The sequence below is a fragment of the Callospermophilus lateralis genome, chromosome 11 (assembly GCF_048772815.1).
Source record: "Callospermophilus lateralis isolate mCalLat2 chromosome 11, mCalLat2.hap1, whole genome shotgun sequence".
Lineage (NCBI taxonomy): Eukaryota > Metazoa > Chordata > Mammalia > Rodentia > Sciuridae > Callospermophilus > Callospermophilus lateralis.
In genome coordinates this window covers 88,897,401-88,916,036 of record NC_135315.1, presented here as the reverse complement: position 1 = coordinate 88,916,036, position 18,636 = coordinate 88,897,401, and the positions used below count along the sequence as shown (strand labels likewise).

Genomic DNA, 18,636 nt, shown 5'->3' with positions numbered 1-18,636 from the left:
GTGTTATTAAATATATATACAAAGAAATTAATAGAGGAACATAGCTTTTTAAACAGTTTGCATTTTGAATATGTGAAATTGTTTAAAGACTTCATTATCATATCTTGCTAGCATGTGTTCTTGGTTGGTCTGGAGATTAAATAAAGCCTATAGGGTATGTAACATAATACATAGTATTCAGTAAAGACTAATAATAAAGTAATAAAATGGAGAAATTATGGTTAATATGAAAATTTATAAATGATACTAATTATAATAACTTATTATAAGTTATTATTGTCACTTAAATTCAGACCAGACTAAGTTGTACATATTTAAGTATTCTGAAGGATAATCACATTGCCTGAAATTATACATGATATTCACTTTTTTTGAAAATAGAGATTATATTGCTGAAAATTTGATTAAAAATATCTTATCTTCTCGGAATTTTTTGATACCTAAAATTTGGCTTTGTGAAAACCTTTTACAGCTTTGGAAATATAGGAAAGAAATTATTTTAACCTTCTCCTTATTTTTTCTTTCAAAATCCTGGCATCAAGCCAGTGACCTCTGTAACTTTTATGGAAGTGCTTATTAATATTTTTGACAGTTTCAAGTGATAAAGTATAAACTACATTAAGCACAGTTGTAAAATTTGACAATCTGAGAAAAGAGCTTGCCTCTGACATGCAACCATACAAGCAATATTCAAGGAGAAAAAGAGAATAGTGGCAGAAACATATTTTTTTTTCCTAAGCAAGATGTACAATATTTTCTAGCACATCTATCATTTGGAAATTTGTTTTAGATTTTGAATATAGATGTGGAATAAATCTAAAAAACATTTTTTTTGTGTGTGTGTATAACTTGGATGAAGGACAAGATTTTATTATTCTCCATGCTCATGTTATTCCAACACCATTTTTTAAAATACCATCTTGCCCTATGTAATAGAAGACATAATCTTAGATGTAAAATAAGAAAATATATAGTAACCCTCTTCCTCTTGATTTCCCTGGTTCTGCTGCAGCCAGGGGCAACCTCTGAAGAAGGGGCTCAGCTCGGGGACAGGGTAAGAGGACTCAAAGTAAAGATTGTTTCATTTTCAAAATTACACATAGAGGGTCACTCACGGGGAAATGATGGGAGATACCCTGGAACAATGTGGAGCTCTACCCTTTGGATCCCTAACTTGTCCTTCTCTTGGACCCCAGGTCCCTCCAGGGTCTAGTCAGCCCCTGCCCATGCCGCACTGCGCTGGCCTCCAGTCTTTCTGGAACCCCAGCTCAGCGGCCCTTCCTAGGAGACCCAAGGTCCCCAGGGACCTCACCCGCCCAGCTGGCGCCTCACCTCAGAGGGCAGCACTGCCTCAAGAAGCCCCAGGATGCTGTCGTCGACCCAGGCGCAGCAGCCAGAGACGCCAACTTCCCGAGTCGGCAGGAGCTTGGTGTGGGCCTCGCCAGCCCAGGAGCACGAGGCGACCTTCAGAAAGGTGGGAGAGATGCAGCAATGGCTGCTGGAGGGCTCTGTACTGAGAGCTGGAGCAGGCTGTGAGGGGCCCCGCCTGGTAGGAGAGCGTTATCTGCCACTCTCTTCTGCTTTGCTTATTCATGAGACTGAGCTCAGCCTCATTTCCTTAAAGCCCAGAGCAAAAAATACATTGATCATGAGAAAGCATCGCCCACCCAGGAAGGCTGGGCAGATTATTCACCAGGAAGCTTCGCTGGCCCAAGAAGTCCAGTTTATTTTTCATGAGGAAGCATCGCCTCACCTAGGAAGGCGGGGCTGATTATTCATGAACTAAGAGGCAATTTTGGAAAAGGCTCAGGAACCAGGGCAACAGGGTGAGAGGGAGGCTTTGACGGCTGAGGTGAGCACTGTCCTAGGCCTTGCCTCCAGAGAAAGGGCACTTAGGCCCTGTTAGTCCAGAGCTCTTCATGTTGAAATTTTCTTCTTCTTGAAAATGGAAGTTCAATTTTAAAGTTTTCCCGGAGGTTCCTAAATTTTCCGAGGACAAGCGGAAATGCAGGGTTGAGCAGGCTTCAGAGGGGAGGCCATGGGTGACCCCCCGAATTTCCACCAGGAAAAATTCCAAACATTACAGAAAGGAGACAGAGAAGGAAATAAAAACGTGCTGAAACCCCTGCATCTGGCTGTCTAGAAGCTTAAGGTTCAGTTTGGAGGCACTTCAGGGAGGGGCTTGGGTTAGGACCCTGCAGCCATCATTAGCCTCCAGGCAGCCACAGGCTGTGCCCTGGGCCGAGGCGCCTGTGGAGTTTTGGGGGTCTTCTTCCACCTATCAGGTTCTCTCTGCCATTGGCAGGTTCCCCCTGTAATGACTGCCTGGTGCAGACCAGGAAATGAATGAGGTGGCCCCCAGTCTCCAGGGATGGCCTGCACTTCTCTCTCACCTTATGGAGGGTTTGCCCCTTAATTTATGTAGACTTCAGTCCTCCCAACAGGCCAAGATGGCCAGTGTCCTGGACCTCAACACTGGCCAGTCACCAAAATGTGCCAGTGGCTGTGCTCACCTGGTGAAAAGGAAGGAAAAACTGGTTGTTGCCCCTGAAAGGGCTTAAATCTCATTAGTGTGAGACTCATCTGTTGGCTATTGTTCAGTTGATAGGAGATTTTCCTGTAAGAACTATGGTTTTAGAAGTTTGATGAAAATGTATATAAATTCTTAGTATTAAAAAAGTAATCATTAGTCTATTAAGTATGACTTTTTGGACAAACTTAAGAGATTGTGGGTTTTGCTTCACTTGGAATGGAGGGCGAAAAATGGTTTACTTCTCAATTAAAAAAAACAACAGCTGGCTAATCTTTGTATAGGACTCACAAACTGAAGGGTAAAATAGTAATTTTGCCATGATTATAAAATAGAGAGTTTGAGGTGGAGGTCAAGACGTAAGGCTTTTTTTTTTTTTCCAAAAAAAATCACAGAAATCTTTATTCTCAAGAAGATCATCAATCTTCGTCACAGAGAAAACATATCAAACAAGAGTGAATAATATGGATACCCTGTAGAGTTTCACATGTTTGTGGATCCAGTATGTAAAGAAATGTATAAGCAGAAAGCATTATAGAGTTCTGTTCCTAAAGTCCCTAGTTTTGAAATATATTTTTAGTTTTTAGATAATGAATCAGAACAAGGGGACACAATACATTTCAGAGCTATTCTCTGAGAAGGAGTGAACTCTAGACTCATACTTCCTGGAGCTGTCAGCTTGTGAGCTTTCAAAATTAAGCAGGGCTTGTACTTTAGTAGGAGATCTCCACAAAACACCTGCTTAAAGGAAGAAACAATAGTAGCAACCAAATACTAGAGGTTGAAGGGGCCTGGTTATATTGAGGAATAATTTGGTTCTTTTTCTTGAAACAAGTTCATCCTGAAACATCAGAAAGAGACCAAACCATGTTTAGACACAAGTAAGTAAGCAAGCCCAATACCTAAGGAGGTATTGATCAATGCATCATATTAGATGAAGTGAAAGAAAAAGGGAACTTTTATTATGGGAAGTGAGTCTACAAAAATTCCTACATTGTAAATCAAACCCCTTGTGTTTTAATTCTCACTTCTGTCACTCTATGTCTGACAACCCCTGGGTCAGTCCAAAATTTTGGGAGATCTAAATTTTCTCACCTAGAAAATTAAGATATTTGGACTAGATGCCATTTAAAGTTTCTCCTACCTCTAAAATTTTGTGATCTTTTCCTAGACCACAAATTCTTTCTTTCTATACTGCTTCTCCATTGGTTCAGCAAATATTTATGGAGCCCCTATTTTGTTCCCGTACTGTGACACAATGGGTCACATCTTATATAATTTATAAGAATTGTTTAAAATAGGCAAATTCATAGAGATGAAAGGTAAATTAGTAGTTGCTAGGGCCTGAGAGTAGAAGACAGTGAGAGGGATGACTAATGGGACTGGAATTTCTTTTAGGAGTGATACAAAGATCCTGGAAATTGGTAGTGGTGATGGTTGAATGGTAAAGAATGATATATATATATATATATATATATATATATATATATATATATATATATATATATAGCTCTTGCTTTACTTCATGGTGTATGATCAGTATAAAAAGACAATTGTGATAGAGTATATTTTGCAATGGGCACATAATCTGGCCTTGATTGTGTTGACAGTGAGAGTCAGGAAAGCATTACCTGAGAAAATTATACTAAGCCTTCTCCAAGTCTGATTCCATGTCAGTGTCCCCTGACATTCTCTATTGGCCCCCATGAGTTTGTGCAACTTTCCCCTCCCACCCAGCTTCTCAGAAACCCCCCATTCTGTTTTGCTCTGCATTTTTCATGTTCATAGAAATTGCAAGTTGAAATAGAATTTATTTTTTCAAAATTTACTTTTGACTGGAATGTAAGCTTTTCTAAGGGAGAGGCTTTCTTAGGTCCTGAGCATATATTATTTGGATGATGAATGAAAACACAGGGCAAGACTACTTTTTATTTCTTTATACAAAATCCTGGGGGCCACTCAGGCTGCTGGGTTGCACCCTTGCTCCCAGTCACCATGAGAGGAAACACAAGCAGCTGCATCTGAACAGCCAAGGGTTGCAGAAGAGGGGGTCAAGGCTTCAGGTGAATGAAGGAAGGAGGGCATGTGAGAGGGAGCAGAGGATTGTCAAGGAAAGGTACACAGCAGCAGAACATCCTAGTTTCCCCATGATGCTTGAGGGGATGGGAAGCATGTTCATCTTGCAACAATCTCCCCTCCTACAGTGAGTTATTTGTCAGTATTTTATTTGCCTCACATTTTAAAAGCTAAAGAAAAAGAAATGGAGATCAATATTCATGAACTAATTCAATATTGTTCTCAAATTTGGATAATACATTTGTACAGATAACCCTAAGTTAGCCAGAACTTCTTGGAACAAGATTCTTTTGTCTGTTGTTCAAATTACTGCATTGAGTAGACTGAGCAGCTGCTTTACCATCTAGGTGTGTTCATACCTCTCAGCATCCTTGTAGGTGACAGGTTTCCTCATTATACAGGTGAGCCCTCAGGCTTATCTGTCAACATTTGCCAAATGTGTGGCTAGTGCAATCAAACTTCAGACCCCATTCTCTGCTTTGCTTCTTATAGCAAAATAACTTGTGATGGGCTAAACCATAAACATTAAATAAGAAACATAAAGAAATGTTTTAATAATATACTGATACAAAATCCAGAACCAAGAAATTGAAGTTTGAATACATAACATTAAAACACACCTGTATTCCTCATCTTAGTTCTCCACATTTGACTAAATATCATATTTAAGGTACGTGGTGTGTAGCAAATGCCAATAATTGAAGTCTGCTTTTTTTTTTTTCCAACGAAAATGAGTTTGATTTTTGGATGTGTTAGGAGCTGATTAGAAATTTTATATATAAAATATAGTGAAATAGTCTTTATCCTATAGAAATACAGACTCTTAATACTGTGTAAGAGCACAATAAACTGAGAACAATAGCTTCGAGAAATAACATTTTAAGTAAAACCACTTTTGTAAGCCATGGAATTGACTCTTGGCCATTCAGGGAAACAGGATTTACAGATATCTTTAACATCGCATTATTTGAACTTTCATTCAGATATTGCCTTTGTGAAATATCTAAATAAATCCTAGAAGGTAATGAAATCCTTTTCCACTTTTTCTGCATAGAAAGATCAGTCCCTCTCTACCAAAAGCAAATTGTCTAGATTTTTTTTTCTTTATTCATGTGGCACTTCCTGATGGCCACTAGAGGGCAGCAGGCAGGGTCCGAATGGGTGGGTATTTGGACATGATACTCATTGTGTCCACTGTTTTGAGCACACAGTTATAATGGGTATAGACATGGGTACATTTCCATGAAGATGACTATTATCTGACAAGCATTCAGTTCTTTCAAATTCCAGACTGACTATTTTAGAAAGGAGTCAAATCAAGCTGTAATGTATCTAAGAGCAAGTCTTCTAATTGTCTGAGAAGCCTACAAGTACTGGCTGACAAAGTTTTATATTAGGAAAACCTAGCCAAAAAAAAAAAAAAAACAGTGTCTAAAATAATTTTGAATCTCTGTAGAAGTTGGCACAGATAAAAATATTTAGATCATTTTCATAAATGTTAAAAACATTCCAAACCAGACTCACTTCTTCATAGGAAACAAAACCAAAAAACAAAAGAAAACAATGATCACTGCAAAGTGCGGTTTCCCCTGATTCTAAATATAGCTCCCGTTATGAATGTCCATTCCTAAGGGATTTTTGGAGCTTGGACTGAACAGATACAAATTGTAGCTTTTGATTTAGTTGTTAGAGGAAAGGGCAAGGAAAAGAAAGGAGTGGGAGGTACAGACACACATTAGATTTTAAGTCTCTGCCTCCCAAATGCCAGCCTCTACCAGTCATTATTTTAGTTGTTTTTTTTTTCTTTTAAAAGACAAAATACCACATTTTACTGAATTAATTAAAAAACCCACAAACGAATAGTGCTGGTTGAACCATTTAAATTTTTCTGAACCCACAACACTTTGAGAGGATGCATAAGAAGTGTACATTGTCTCTCAATGGTTTCCTTTCTCAGTCCTGAGCATTGCTTTAGTTCAATGTTCTCATGGTTACTAAGATAATTTTTTTGCAGGGCATTCAGTTCAGTGTCCCCACTGAAAGTATTGAAAACAAAAATTTTTGTGACTTTTGAAATGCCAATTTTTGATAGTTGTTAGATTGTAGAAACAGATGAACATTTTCAAAAAACAATTAAAAAGAAAAAATGGAGTTTATTTTTTTTAGAAGATGAAAAAACCCTCCCAATAGATTAGATATGAAAATTGAGCAGTTTCCTGACTATTTCATGAATATCTTTAAAATTATATGGGCATAATACATACAATTTTGCACAGGCTGAAATAATTGGGATCAGTAACTGATTCTTGAAATTCCCTATTGCTTCAAGCTCATCTGGAAATCTTTTAAGTTTTAAGAGAACATTGTTATTTCTAACATACATCTCTTATGTTGGTAAATAATGTAATCTACATTTTCAAATGTCTAACTGTAAAAGGGTCTTATATTTAGTAAGGAAGGTTTGATAACCTATATTTTAAGTAACAAAACCATTCAGAGCTTCTTGCCTAAATCGCTCATGGGGTATGTGGTTCTGAATGGCTAACATTTAGACTCCCTTACAAATTGACCCTCACCTTCACAGTATTATAATGGACATAGGGAATTCTGCTTCAAAACTTTTTCTCTGTTACTTTTTGTGATATGATAAATTCTCAACTCATCAAGATTTTAATCAATCCTCTCCTCTCTGTGACTTACTCATGTTACCAAAGCTATCCTCTGTCATTCATACACCTCACACTTTGAGCTTTTTATATTTATCTTCAAATGCACTGTCATGACCCCATGCTATTGCACTTGGCAATTCTCCTGCCTAGACCCAGTGGTTCTCAACCACGGTTATTGTGTTCTGCCAGGGGACAATTTTGTTGTCACAACTAAGGAATAATTCTGACCTCTAATATATTAAGGCCAGAAATTATGCAGAACATGCAATAGGACATGTCCCCAAAACAAAGAATTATGTAGCAAAAAATGTCAATAGTTCTCTGGTTGAGAAACCCTGGCCAGAATATCCTTCCTTCATTCTGAGCCTGCCAAACAAGCAGCTTCAAAGTCATTTTGTTAGTGACTTCTGAAAATCCTTGAGGCGGAGCTCTCCAGTCCTCAAGAGTGTGATACTGCAATGCATCTCTATCAGGCTTTCTAGTTTATATTGCTGTTATCATATTTCATACTGTTCTTGCCCCACCATGCTTGTGTGTGTTGTGAGCACATACTTATACACTTCCATCCCCAGAGCTCTGTTTGTCTCATCAGTATGTAGCACAGTGTCTTACAGACAGCAAACAAGTCATGGATGATTTGACTTTGTGGATGGATGAGTGAATGGAGAAAAAACCTTCAGCCTTGTATTACCTTAGAAAACTCATTCCAGGTTAGGGTAAAATCATCTTCTTATTTACATGGGTAATTATGATTATTTATTAAAACATACTGAGAGCACAAACTAGCTATTTCTCAAACCACAGTGATGCATCCACCATCTTCCCAATTCTCCCATATCCTCATAATTCTATACTATGAGTCATTTCCTATTTATCCATATTTTTTTCAAAGCTTTATTTATTTATGATAGCAGTACCATGAATGAAAAACTGCTTTCACATGCCATAAATATAACTGTAAAGAATAAACATAATAAATTTTTGGATGTTTGGATTCTGGTATCTGTACTTGATGGAGTAGCATCTAAAAGACTTGAGGGCTTTTCTTCCTACAGGGTCCTCTACTTGTATCAACCAAAATCATTATACGTGTGGAGTACATTTTAAAAACACTGATCTGGATTGAAATCAGTGAAAGAGGAGGTTAAAGACATTCAGTTATTCCCTTGACAAAGATTTGCTGAACTTCTATTATATGGCAGGCAATGCTGTATTTACTTGGATAAAATAGTAAATAAAATCAGATTGTGGTATTGGTGTTATGAAGTGACAGCAACTGGAATGAATCACAGCACCAAATACACTATGCAATTATACTCAGGGTAGGAAAAAGTGATGCAGGGAGTCTTTATTTTTTATTATTTTTTAATGGTTCAGTTTTAAAACTCTATTTTTTAGAAAAGGTGGTACATTCATATGGTATGATATTTTAAAAGAATAAATAGGTATATAATGAAAAACAAGCACCTTTACCTCCTCAGTTTCCTAGCTCTTCAAGTCCCCATTGATGTCAATTTCTTAAATTTTTTTTTAAATATTTTTTTTAGTTGTAGATGAACAGAGAGCCTTTATTTGTTTGTTTGTTTGTTTGTTTCTTTATCTTTTATGTGGTGCTGAGGATTGAAGCCACAACCCCATCTCCTTCTTAAGAATTTTTAATAGGAGTTTCCCAACCAGTCCTCAAAGCTTGAAGGAAGGAAGGAATACAGGAGATGTGCATGGTGAAACTGAGAAAATCATAATATCTGAACAGATTTGTATTAGCTAGTAGATGTATATGGTAAAGACAATTAGACCACAACCTAGAAGACAAGGAGAAAACACTAGTTACATGAAATAAAGAATTCACCACAAAAGAAAAAAAAAAACAGTGCCTTCAGGGCAGAACAAGGAGTTGAGGGCACAGTTAAAAAAATAATAGGCTTGGAAAACAGGAAGTGTCATTCCTTCTTTGCCATGAGAAACATTCTGTCTTCATGCGTGGAAACAGGGAAAATGTCATTAAGATGTACTTGACACTGCTGAATGCTTCCTGCATCACGTTGCACAATCTTCAGAGCCACCCCATGATACACCTCGAGTTGTGATCTCCATTTACAAATGCAGAAGCTGAGGTTAGAGGCTAATGAAGGTCAAATAGGCTGGAACAGGCTGAGCCAGAATTCAATCGTGGTGAAGCAGTCAGTCATGGACCATCTGTGCAAAAAGGGCAGGCAACAAGAATAAAGACACAAGGCTGGAGAAAGAAAGAAAATGCCAGGAAAAGTCACCCCTAGTAATATGTCCAATGGAGATAAAAAGCTGAAGACTGGATAATGTGGTAGTGCAGCTTTAGGTTTGGAGACACTAAGAAACAAATGATTTCTTTCTTTCTTTCTTTCTTTCAACTCAACAGATTAAAGAAAAATCAAAGGCTGAATCTCAGTAAGCATTTCAGAGATTAGGGCCTTCCATCCCTTAAAGGTGTCATATACCCTGGGAGAATGACAACTAAAATGATTTTTGACAAAAAGGAAACTGTGAATTCTAATAGAAATAAAAGAATTTTAAGCCTGTGTGAGGTCTCAAAAAGTCAAAGTGATTTATCCCTGGCCTCAGGCAGAAATTACCATAAACCATCCAAGATAGATGCTTTTTCTATGTTAAGTGACTTTTCAAAAATGAAGGTTTTCTATAATTTTCCCCAGTAACTCACTGTTGTGTTTAATAATTTCAATGTGAAAAGATGATTTTGCATATTGTATCTAATCCTCAGTTCTGTAGTATGGAATTTATTTCTGCATTAGTGTCTCCAAAGGACAGTGAATGGCCTCTGTCTGGCCACTGGAAGATGGATTTACCCATGATTATGCCCTAACTTCAAGCTTTCAACCTTTAAACTAAATACAGTCTCTGATTTTTAAACGTGGTTGCTCTACTGTAGAAAAACTATCTTTAGTTCTCCATGCCTCTCTCTTGCCATAAAACAGCCAGGCTAAGTGTGATAGGAGCATTACAGATGAAAATATAATGACGCTCCATTTCTGAATCTTATAATGACAGTGTGAATGAAAGAGAAATATTAGGATTGTGAAGAGAGCTAAATCGACTTGCTATGTGAGCAACCTGGCATTCAAGAGAGAATATTGAAAAATACCCTGTAATCTCATATAAAATATGGCACCCATGCTGAGTTTATTGGCATATAAGAATAGTATTTCATACAGTAATGGAAGAGGTGAAAAGACATACATATTCCAAATATCATCGATCTAAAAGTACTACTGCAAATCCAAATTCAATTCAAAAAACATTCCTAGAAAATGGTTCCACTGGCAGCCAGAGTTAATAGGTACAATGTCACAGGCATATCCCTAACTCCTAAGTTAAGCTTGCAGCTGAGTTGTGAATAAAGTAATCTTGATTGGCTCATTTTACTTTATTATACAGCTTCTAGCACTATCTTGTGTATATAATTAATTACAATAGCAGTGTTTTCTTCGATCCGATTCAAGTGAATGCTCCTAAAGCAAATAAATCATCAAAAAATCCCAACTTCTAAAATCCCTGTCAATAGTATTTATTGTGGTGAGTATAATGTGTTTTTTTGACATATATAATCAGATATCTCATTACAGTAAAAGCTGGCTCAGCCAGAAATCTAGGAAGCACGAATCTCTATGAGTTGGTACTTTGATAATTCACTCACACGATGATGATTATGGATGGTTGAAAAAAATGACCTTGAGAACCAGTAAGAAAATGGTCAGGATAGAAGAGAGAAAGGACATAAAAGTTTCATTAGAGTGAGCCATTTCAGGAAAGTGTACAAGCAGAACTGGAATCAGAATGTGGGGAATTGGAAGGTCCAAGACAGGGGCAAAGGAAAAACTTCCTGGCAGAAGAAATCAGATAAAGAAAAACACAGAGGTGCATAAGAACACAGTAGGCTCAGACTGCCACCCTGAGAAAGCTCATGTGGAAACCTACCCAATCACTATTTGTCCTCAGATTGTGATATATCATGGTATTTCAATGCCTTCATCAGTGTATGCCTTTTCAACAAAATATGCCAGAAGTATGCTTCTCTGAACTTATGTCTTTAAATGTTAGTAGAATTAATGCAGTTATTAGTACTCAAATCTGGTGAATAAATTAACCTTAGGGTTAAGGGGCAAGTGCCAATAAAAGACAAAATCAATTTGTACTAAATAAGGCTATCCAGAGGGATACCAAAAATCTAACCACATACATGATATTTGCAGCTTCTTAAAAATATCAATGTTAAAAATTGTTTAATTCTCTGATATAAGGGGGGGTGACTCAAAATGGGATAGGGAGAAAGAGCGTGAGAAGAAGACTACCACTAAATAGGGAAGAGAGGTGGGAGGGAAAAATAGGGAGAAGAGGAGTTACACAGAAGATGGAAGGAGAACTTCATTGTTATACAGAATACATATATGATGTTGTAATTAGAAAAATTTTTTTAAAAAGTGTGTCACATTAGATTGGATAGAGAGAAAGGAGGGGAGGAATAGGGAGGATAGGAATGGCAGCAGAAGAGAATAGACAATTTGATTGATGTATGTACATTCCATGAATGTACTATATGTCAAAATGCATTCTAATGTCATGTATGACTAAAAAAATAAATAAAAATTTAAAAAGTTAAACCTATTTGCAATTTTCAAAAATCAAAAAAAAATATTTAAGTTTATGCATACGTTATTTGGCAATGATATTTAATTTAGTTTCCCACAAAAGCCTTTGACAATATAATTGTCAGAGAGATGGCACATGTGCCACTCTTATAATCCCAGCAGTTTGGGAGGCTGAGGCAGGAGTTCAGAGCCAGCCTCAGAAACTTAGTGAAGCCCTAGGTAATTTAAGAGACACTCTGTCTCAAAATACAAAATAAAAAGGGCTAGAGATGTGGTTAAGGGATAATCACCCCTGGGTTCAATCCCTAGTACCCCCCTTCCCCCCCCCAAAAAAAAAACACAAAAAACCTGATGAAATGCCCAAGAATTTTAAAAATTTGGTAGTAGAGAGTGTTGGCATAACTTAATTATCACATTAGACATTGTGCAGGCTGCCAATAATTTATCAAGTATGTAATTTAACCAATATGAAGTTCAGTTATAAATCTGCATAGCAAATCTATTAATGAAAATTAGCATGTGAATATATTATTACCAAAAAATTGTCATGTGGGCAGTAAGAGGCATATTTTTTCCATTTTCATCCTACAATTTTTCCTATGTTACCTAAAAGCATACGAATGAAAGAAAATGACACTAAAAGCCTCATGTGATTTCTCCTTTTCTTGCTTATATGATGGTGCTGGTTATATAGCATTTCCTGAAACCATCTTCAAATTTTTATCTTCAAACTTACCAGGTTTGATCCCTCAGGAATGGTCCCATTCCACACCTGGTGCCAGAACTCAGGTCTGTTATCATTCATGTCAATAACATTGATGACAATGTCAATGGGATTCTCCACTTGGTTGCCATTAATATCTATTACATGTGACCTCAATTGCAAAAGTTATTAAAAACAAATGTACTTAACATATTTGTCCATGAGAACACATATTACACAATCACAATGCTACTAACATAGCAAGAATGGACTGACAGAAGCTATTGGAAAATAGCTAAAGCTATGCTAAGCCTCAGGCTAGCATCATTCTGAATGGAGAGAAACTGAAGGCATTCCCTCTAAAATCTGGAACAAGACAGGGATGCCCTCTCTCACCATTTCTGTTCAACATAGTTCTCGAATCACTGGCCAGAGCAATTAGACGAAAGAAATTAAAGGCATAAAAATAGGAAAAGAAGAACTCAAATTATCACTATTTGCAGATGATATGATTCTATACCTAGAAGACCCAAAAGGGTCTACAAAGAAAGTATTAGAGCTAATAAATGAATTCAGCAAAGTGGCAGGATATAAAATCAACACGCATAAACCAAAGGCATTCCTGTATATCAGCCACAAATCCTCTGAAATGGAAATGAGGAAAACCACTCCATTCACAATATCCTCAAAAAAAAATAAATAAAATACTTGGGAATCAACCTAACAAAAGAGGTGAAAGACTTATACAATGAAAACTACAGAACCCTAAAGAGAGATATAGAAGATCTTAGAAGATGGAAAAATATACCCTGTTCATGGATAGGTAGAATTAACATCATCAAAATGGCGATATTACCAAAAGTTCTCTATAGGTTTAATGCAATGCCAATCAAAATCCCAATGGCATTTCTTGTAGAAATAGAGAAAGCAATCATGAAATTCATATGGAAAAATAAAAGACCCAGAATAGCAAAAACAATGCTAAGCAGGAAGTCTGAATCAGGCGGTATAGCTATACCAGACTTCAAATTATACTACAGAGCAATAGTAACAAAAACAGCATGGTACTGGTACCAAAACAGGCGGGTGGACCAATGGTACAGAAAAGAGGACACAGAAACCAATCTACAAAATTACAACTATCTTATATTTGATAAAGGGACTAAAAGCATGCAATGGAGGAAGGATAGCATCTTCAACAAATGGTGCTGGGAAAACTGGAAATCCATATGCAACAAAATGAAACTGAATCCCTTTCTCTCGCCATGCACAAAAGTTAACTCAAAGTGGATCAAGGAACTTGATATCAAATGAGAGACACAGCGTCTGATAGAAGAAAAAGTTGGCTATGATCTACATACTGTGGGGTCGGGCTCCAAATTCCTCAATAGGACACCCATAGCACAAGAGTTAATAACTAGAATCAACAAATGGGATTTACTCAAACTAAAAAGTTTTTTCTCAGCAAAAGAAACGATAAGAGAGTTAAATAGGAAGCCTACGTCCTGGGAACAAATCTTTACTCCTCACACTTCAGACAGAGCCCTAATATCCAGAATATACAAAGAACTAAAAAAATTAGACAATAAGATAACAAATAACCCAATCAACAAATGGGCCAAGGACCTGAACAGACATTTCTCAGATGAGGACATACAATCAATAAACAAGTACATGAAAAAAGGCTCACCATCTCTAGCAGTCAGAGAAATGCAAATCAAAACCACCCTAAGATACCATCTCACTCCAGTAAGATTGGCAGCCATTAGGAAGTCAAACAACAACAAGTGCTGGTGAGGATGTGGGGAAAAGGGTTCACTTGTACATTGCTGGTGGGACTGCAAATTGGTGTGGCCAATTTGGAAAGCAGTATGGAGATTTCTTGGAAACCTCGGAATGGAACCACCATTTGACCCAGGTATTCCCCTACTTGGTCTATTCCCTAAAGACCTAAAAAGAGCACACTATAGGGACACTGCTACATCCATGTTCATAGCAGCACAATTCCCATAGCAAGACTGTGGAACCAACCTAGATGTCCTTCAATAGACGAATGGATAAAAAAATGTGGCATTTATACACAATGGAGTATTACTCTGCATTAAAAAAATGACAAAATCATAGAATTTGCAGGGAAATGGATGGCATTAGAGCAGATTATGCTAAGTGAAACTAGCCAATCCCTTAAAAACAAATGCCAAATGTCTGCTTTGTTATAAGGAGAGTAACTAAGAACAGAGTAGGGAAGAAGAGCATGAGAAGAAGATTAACATTAAACAGGGATGAGAGGTGGGAGGGAAAGGGAGAGAGAAGGGAAATTGCATGGAAATGGAAGGAGACCCTCAGGGGTATACAAAATTACATACAAGAGGAAGTGAGGGGAAAGGGGAAAAAATATAAGGGGGAGAAATGAATTACAGTAGAGGGGATAGAAAGAGAAGAGGGGAGGGTAGGAGGGGGGATAGTAGAGGATAGGAAAGGCAGCAGAATACAACAGACACTAGTGTGGCAATATGTAAATCAATGGATGTGCAACTGATGTGATTCTGCAATCTGTATACGGGGTAAAAATGGGAGTTCATATCCCACTTGACTCAAAGTGTGAAATATGATATGTCAAGAGCTATGTAGTGTTTTGAACAACCAACAATAAAAATTAATTTAAAAAATTGTAGTCAGGAGCTGGGGATATGGCTCAAGTGGTAGCGTGCTTGCCTCGCATGTGCAGGGCACTGGATTTGATTGTCAGCATCACATAAAAAATAAAATAAAGATGTTGTGTCCACCGAAAACTAAAAAATAAGTATTAAAAAATTCTCTCTCTCTCTTAAAAAAAAATTGTAGTCAACCTAACTCCAAATAATTACAGTAGATAAGTAGCAAAAAACCATCCATTACCTTATGTTAGACATTGTGCTAATCCAATTTAAATGATTGAAATCAATATGTAAAAGAGTGAGCCAGACACTGTCAACATTTTTAATTGGGGGCTCTGAGCTTCAGAAATGCTAGGTAACTTGTGGCGGTCACAATCCTCTGTCTGTTGACAGAATCTGGATCCAAAGTCAATTCTGCCAGCTCCAAAATCCTTTTGTTGAACGATTATATATGATAAGAATCAGGGTAAGGATAGATACGGTACCGCCAAAGAGTGCTCGTAAAGATCAAGGAAACAGGAGTATAGAAAGTGAGTGTACATAGGAAATTTTCATACTAAGCTTTTACTGTTTTTCAGTTTTAAAGTAACTCATATATTAAAATATGTGATTATATGTATTTAGGGTTAGCTCATAGTTTTGTAGGTATTTTTCAAATATTTCTGTATGTCTTTTTCTGAAAAGCAAGTATAATCAATTAGCTACTCTTGGTAGAATATCTTCAAAAATCTTTCAATCAATTCTGCACAAAGAGAGGCATTCCATTCCTTTTTTGGGTGGGTGACACTTGACTACTGAGCCACATCCCCAGCCTTATTTTATATTTTATTTAGAGACAGGGTCTCATTGAGTTGCTTAGTACCCAGATGTTGCTGGGACTTGCTTTGAACTCTGATTCCTCCTGCTTCAGCCTCCCAAGCTGTTGGGATTACAGGCTTGCACTACTCCTCCTGGCATGAACTGTTTCTTTTTAACTGGAATGCTAGTCTGATACTGGCTGTTGGCTTCCATCAGATATGTTCTTTAAGTTAAAGAAACATCAACACAGCATCTCTTTATTTAGAGGTTATTAAACACAGAAAACAACCTAAATTTTATTACTGAATTTCAATATTATATAGTTATAATTTTCCCTTGTCTTATTTTCTCCTTATCAGATTTTTAATACTAAACTTTAATTACATTTATAATTATGTAAAATATTAATACTGATCCTTTTTTTTTGGTACCAGGGATTGAAATCGAGGGTGCTTAAAAATTGAGTCACATCCTTTTTAATTTTGAGACAGGGCCTCACTAACTTACTCATTCTTAATACTTATAATTCTATAATAAACTCTATTTTGCTATGAGTATTGCTCTTTTAATATACACGAAGCAAGCACTGAAAGAACAATAATTTACTATAAAATGGACCTGGATGTATATATTTTCTGAATTTTAATAACAGAAGATCAGAAAGTGAGAATTCATAGAGAAAAAGATCGAAAATTTTTTTTGTATCAATCTTTATAATCACAAATCGGACTAGTCCACAGTCTTTTATTATATGCAATCTTTTTTTTTTTTTTTTTTTTTTTTGTACTGGGGCTGAATCCAGGGACACTTAACCCCTGACCCACATTCCCACTTCCCTAGCTTTTTTTATTTTTTATTTTAAGACAGGATCTTGCCAAGTTCCTTAGGGCCTTGCTAAGTTGCTGATGCTAGCTTTGACCTTTGGATCCTCCTGCTTCATCCTCCTGAGCCCTTGGGTTTACAGGCATGCTCCACGGTGCCCAGCTGTACTTTGTGCTATCTTAATCCACATTCCCTAGAAATGCTATGCAGTCCTTGTGAAAAATTTGAAGTTGTATTTCTTTCTCTGTGTTTTAGGACAATATAAACAACATTAGAATAAACTGTTCCTTCAAGAGTTTTAAAAGAATGGGCTGATAAAATAATCAAAATCTTGAAGAGAAAATACAGAGTAATATTTATCCTAAAACATTTTCAATTTTTCATATGCTTATTTGTCTGTTTAGATCTACAGGAATCTACTTTAGTTTAGAAATTCCTATAATTTTAAAGCTTTGAGCAAGTCCAAGAGTTCAACAATTGCATAAGTGAACAAAACAAAAACTTTGTAAGCACATGCTTATGTAGGAGGAAGGTTTTAAACTACTGTGGGAATAAATTCAATACATGGGAAAACAGGCTAGCCACAAAGGAAAAGAAAAGTGGGCCTGTAGCTCTCTCTCCTTTTATTCAAATAAATCCACAGAGGTTAAAATTTTAAATGTAAAAAGTTAGTCCAACAGATAAAAATTGGGAGATAAGCATCTTGGAGGAGGGAAGACCTTTATCAATACCTCTGGAAATGAGAAGGTATTATAAAATGTTTTCAAAAATCAATTTTACAATATTAAAAGCTATGTTATATTGTTGCATAAACATTAAGGGTTTTAGGAGCAAACAAACAAACAAACAAAAAAGAACATGTAGAACAAACAATGCATTAATATCTTTCATTGATAAAAGGTTCTGAGTAATAAAAAGAGAAAAAAAATCCAGAAGAATATTTAACAGAAAATAAGAATATGGGATTCACTTTGATTATACTTCTATGTATCCGTGAACAATGGTTTGATCTCTATGTATTTTATGTTCAATGGTTTTGACCCCATTCATAATTTGCTCTTATAGCTTTCCTTAACCTTATAACTGAAGGCAAGGAATAAAATGTAAAGAGTAATGCAGTTTGGAGCAATTTTCCTTTTCTGGCATTGTTTTGTTTTTACCAAGAGCACTAATAAATTTTATAAAGACATTAGAATCATCAAAATAAGACAAAAAGCTACAAATTTCATTTCTGATGTTGAAACTCTCAGAATCCAGGATTTCAGATTCATAGGAGGCAACCACTAATTCCACACACATTTAGAAGAGTACGAACACATAGATTTATCAGCTGGTTGCAATCTTACACGAAATCAGGCTATCAGCTCATGATCCAGAGGCTTTGTCACTGACAGCTGACCTGAGATGGGGTTGATAATAAAGATGCCAGTTGGAGGTTGGTCAGCTCTGGGCCTAGTGACACTGTACCACGGTGAAAGGTTTTTATCCCTATAAGACCTGATCTGAAGATCAAGAAAACAATGGTATTAAATGAGAGACTAACTGAGCTCATTATCAGAGATAGCACATGCCACACTTCCTCCCTTGTTCTGTTACAAACTTGCTCCTTCTCTTTCCAGAATGCCACTGAAACATCCCCAGTGCCTGCCTCTCCTCTCTGCTTCTTGGAAACAACCTTCAAAAAGAGATGCCACTTATCCCCAGAAAGACTGGGGGCAATGTTCACCTTTAAAAGAATGCT

At 36.7% G+C, this 18,636-nt stretch overlaps 1 pseudogene; it reads left to right on the top strand.

Moving 5' to 3' along the window:
* The first annotated feature begins 1,366 nt into the window (after window positions 1-1,366).
* Window positions 1,367-18,636, top strand: part of LOC143410659 (zinc finger CCHC domain-containing protein 2 pseudogene) — a 30,019-nt pseudogene continuing 12,749 nt past the window's right edge.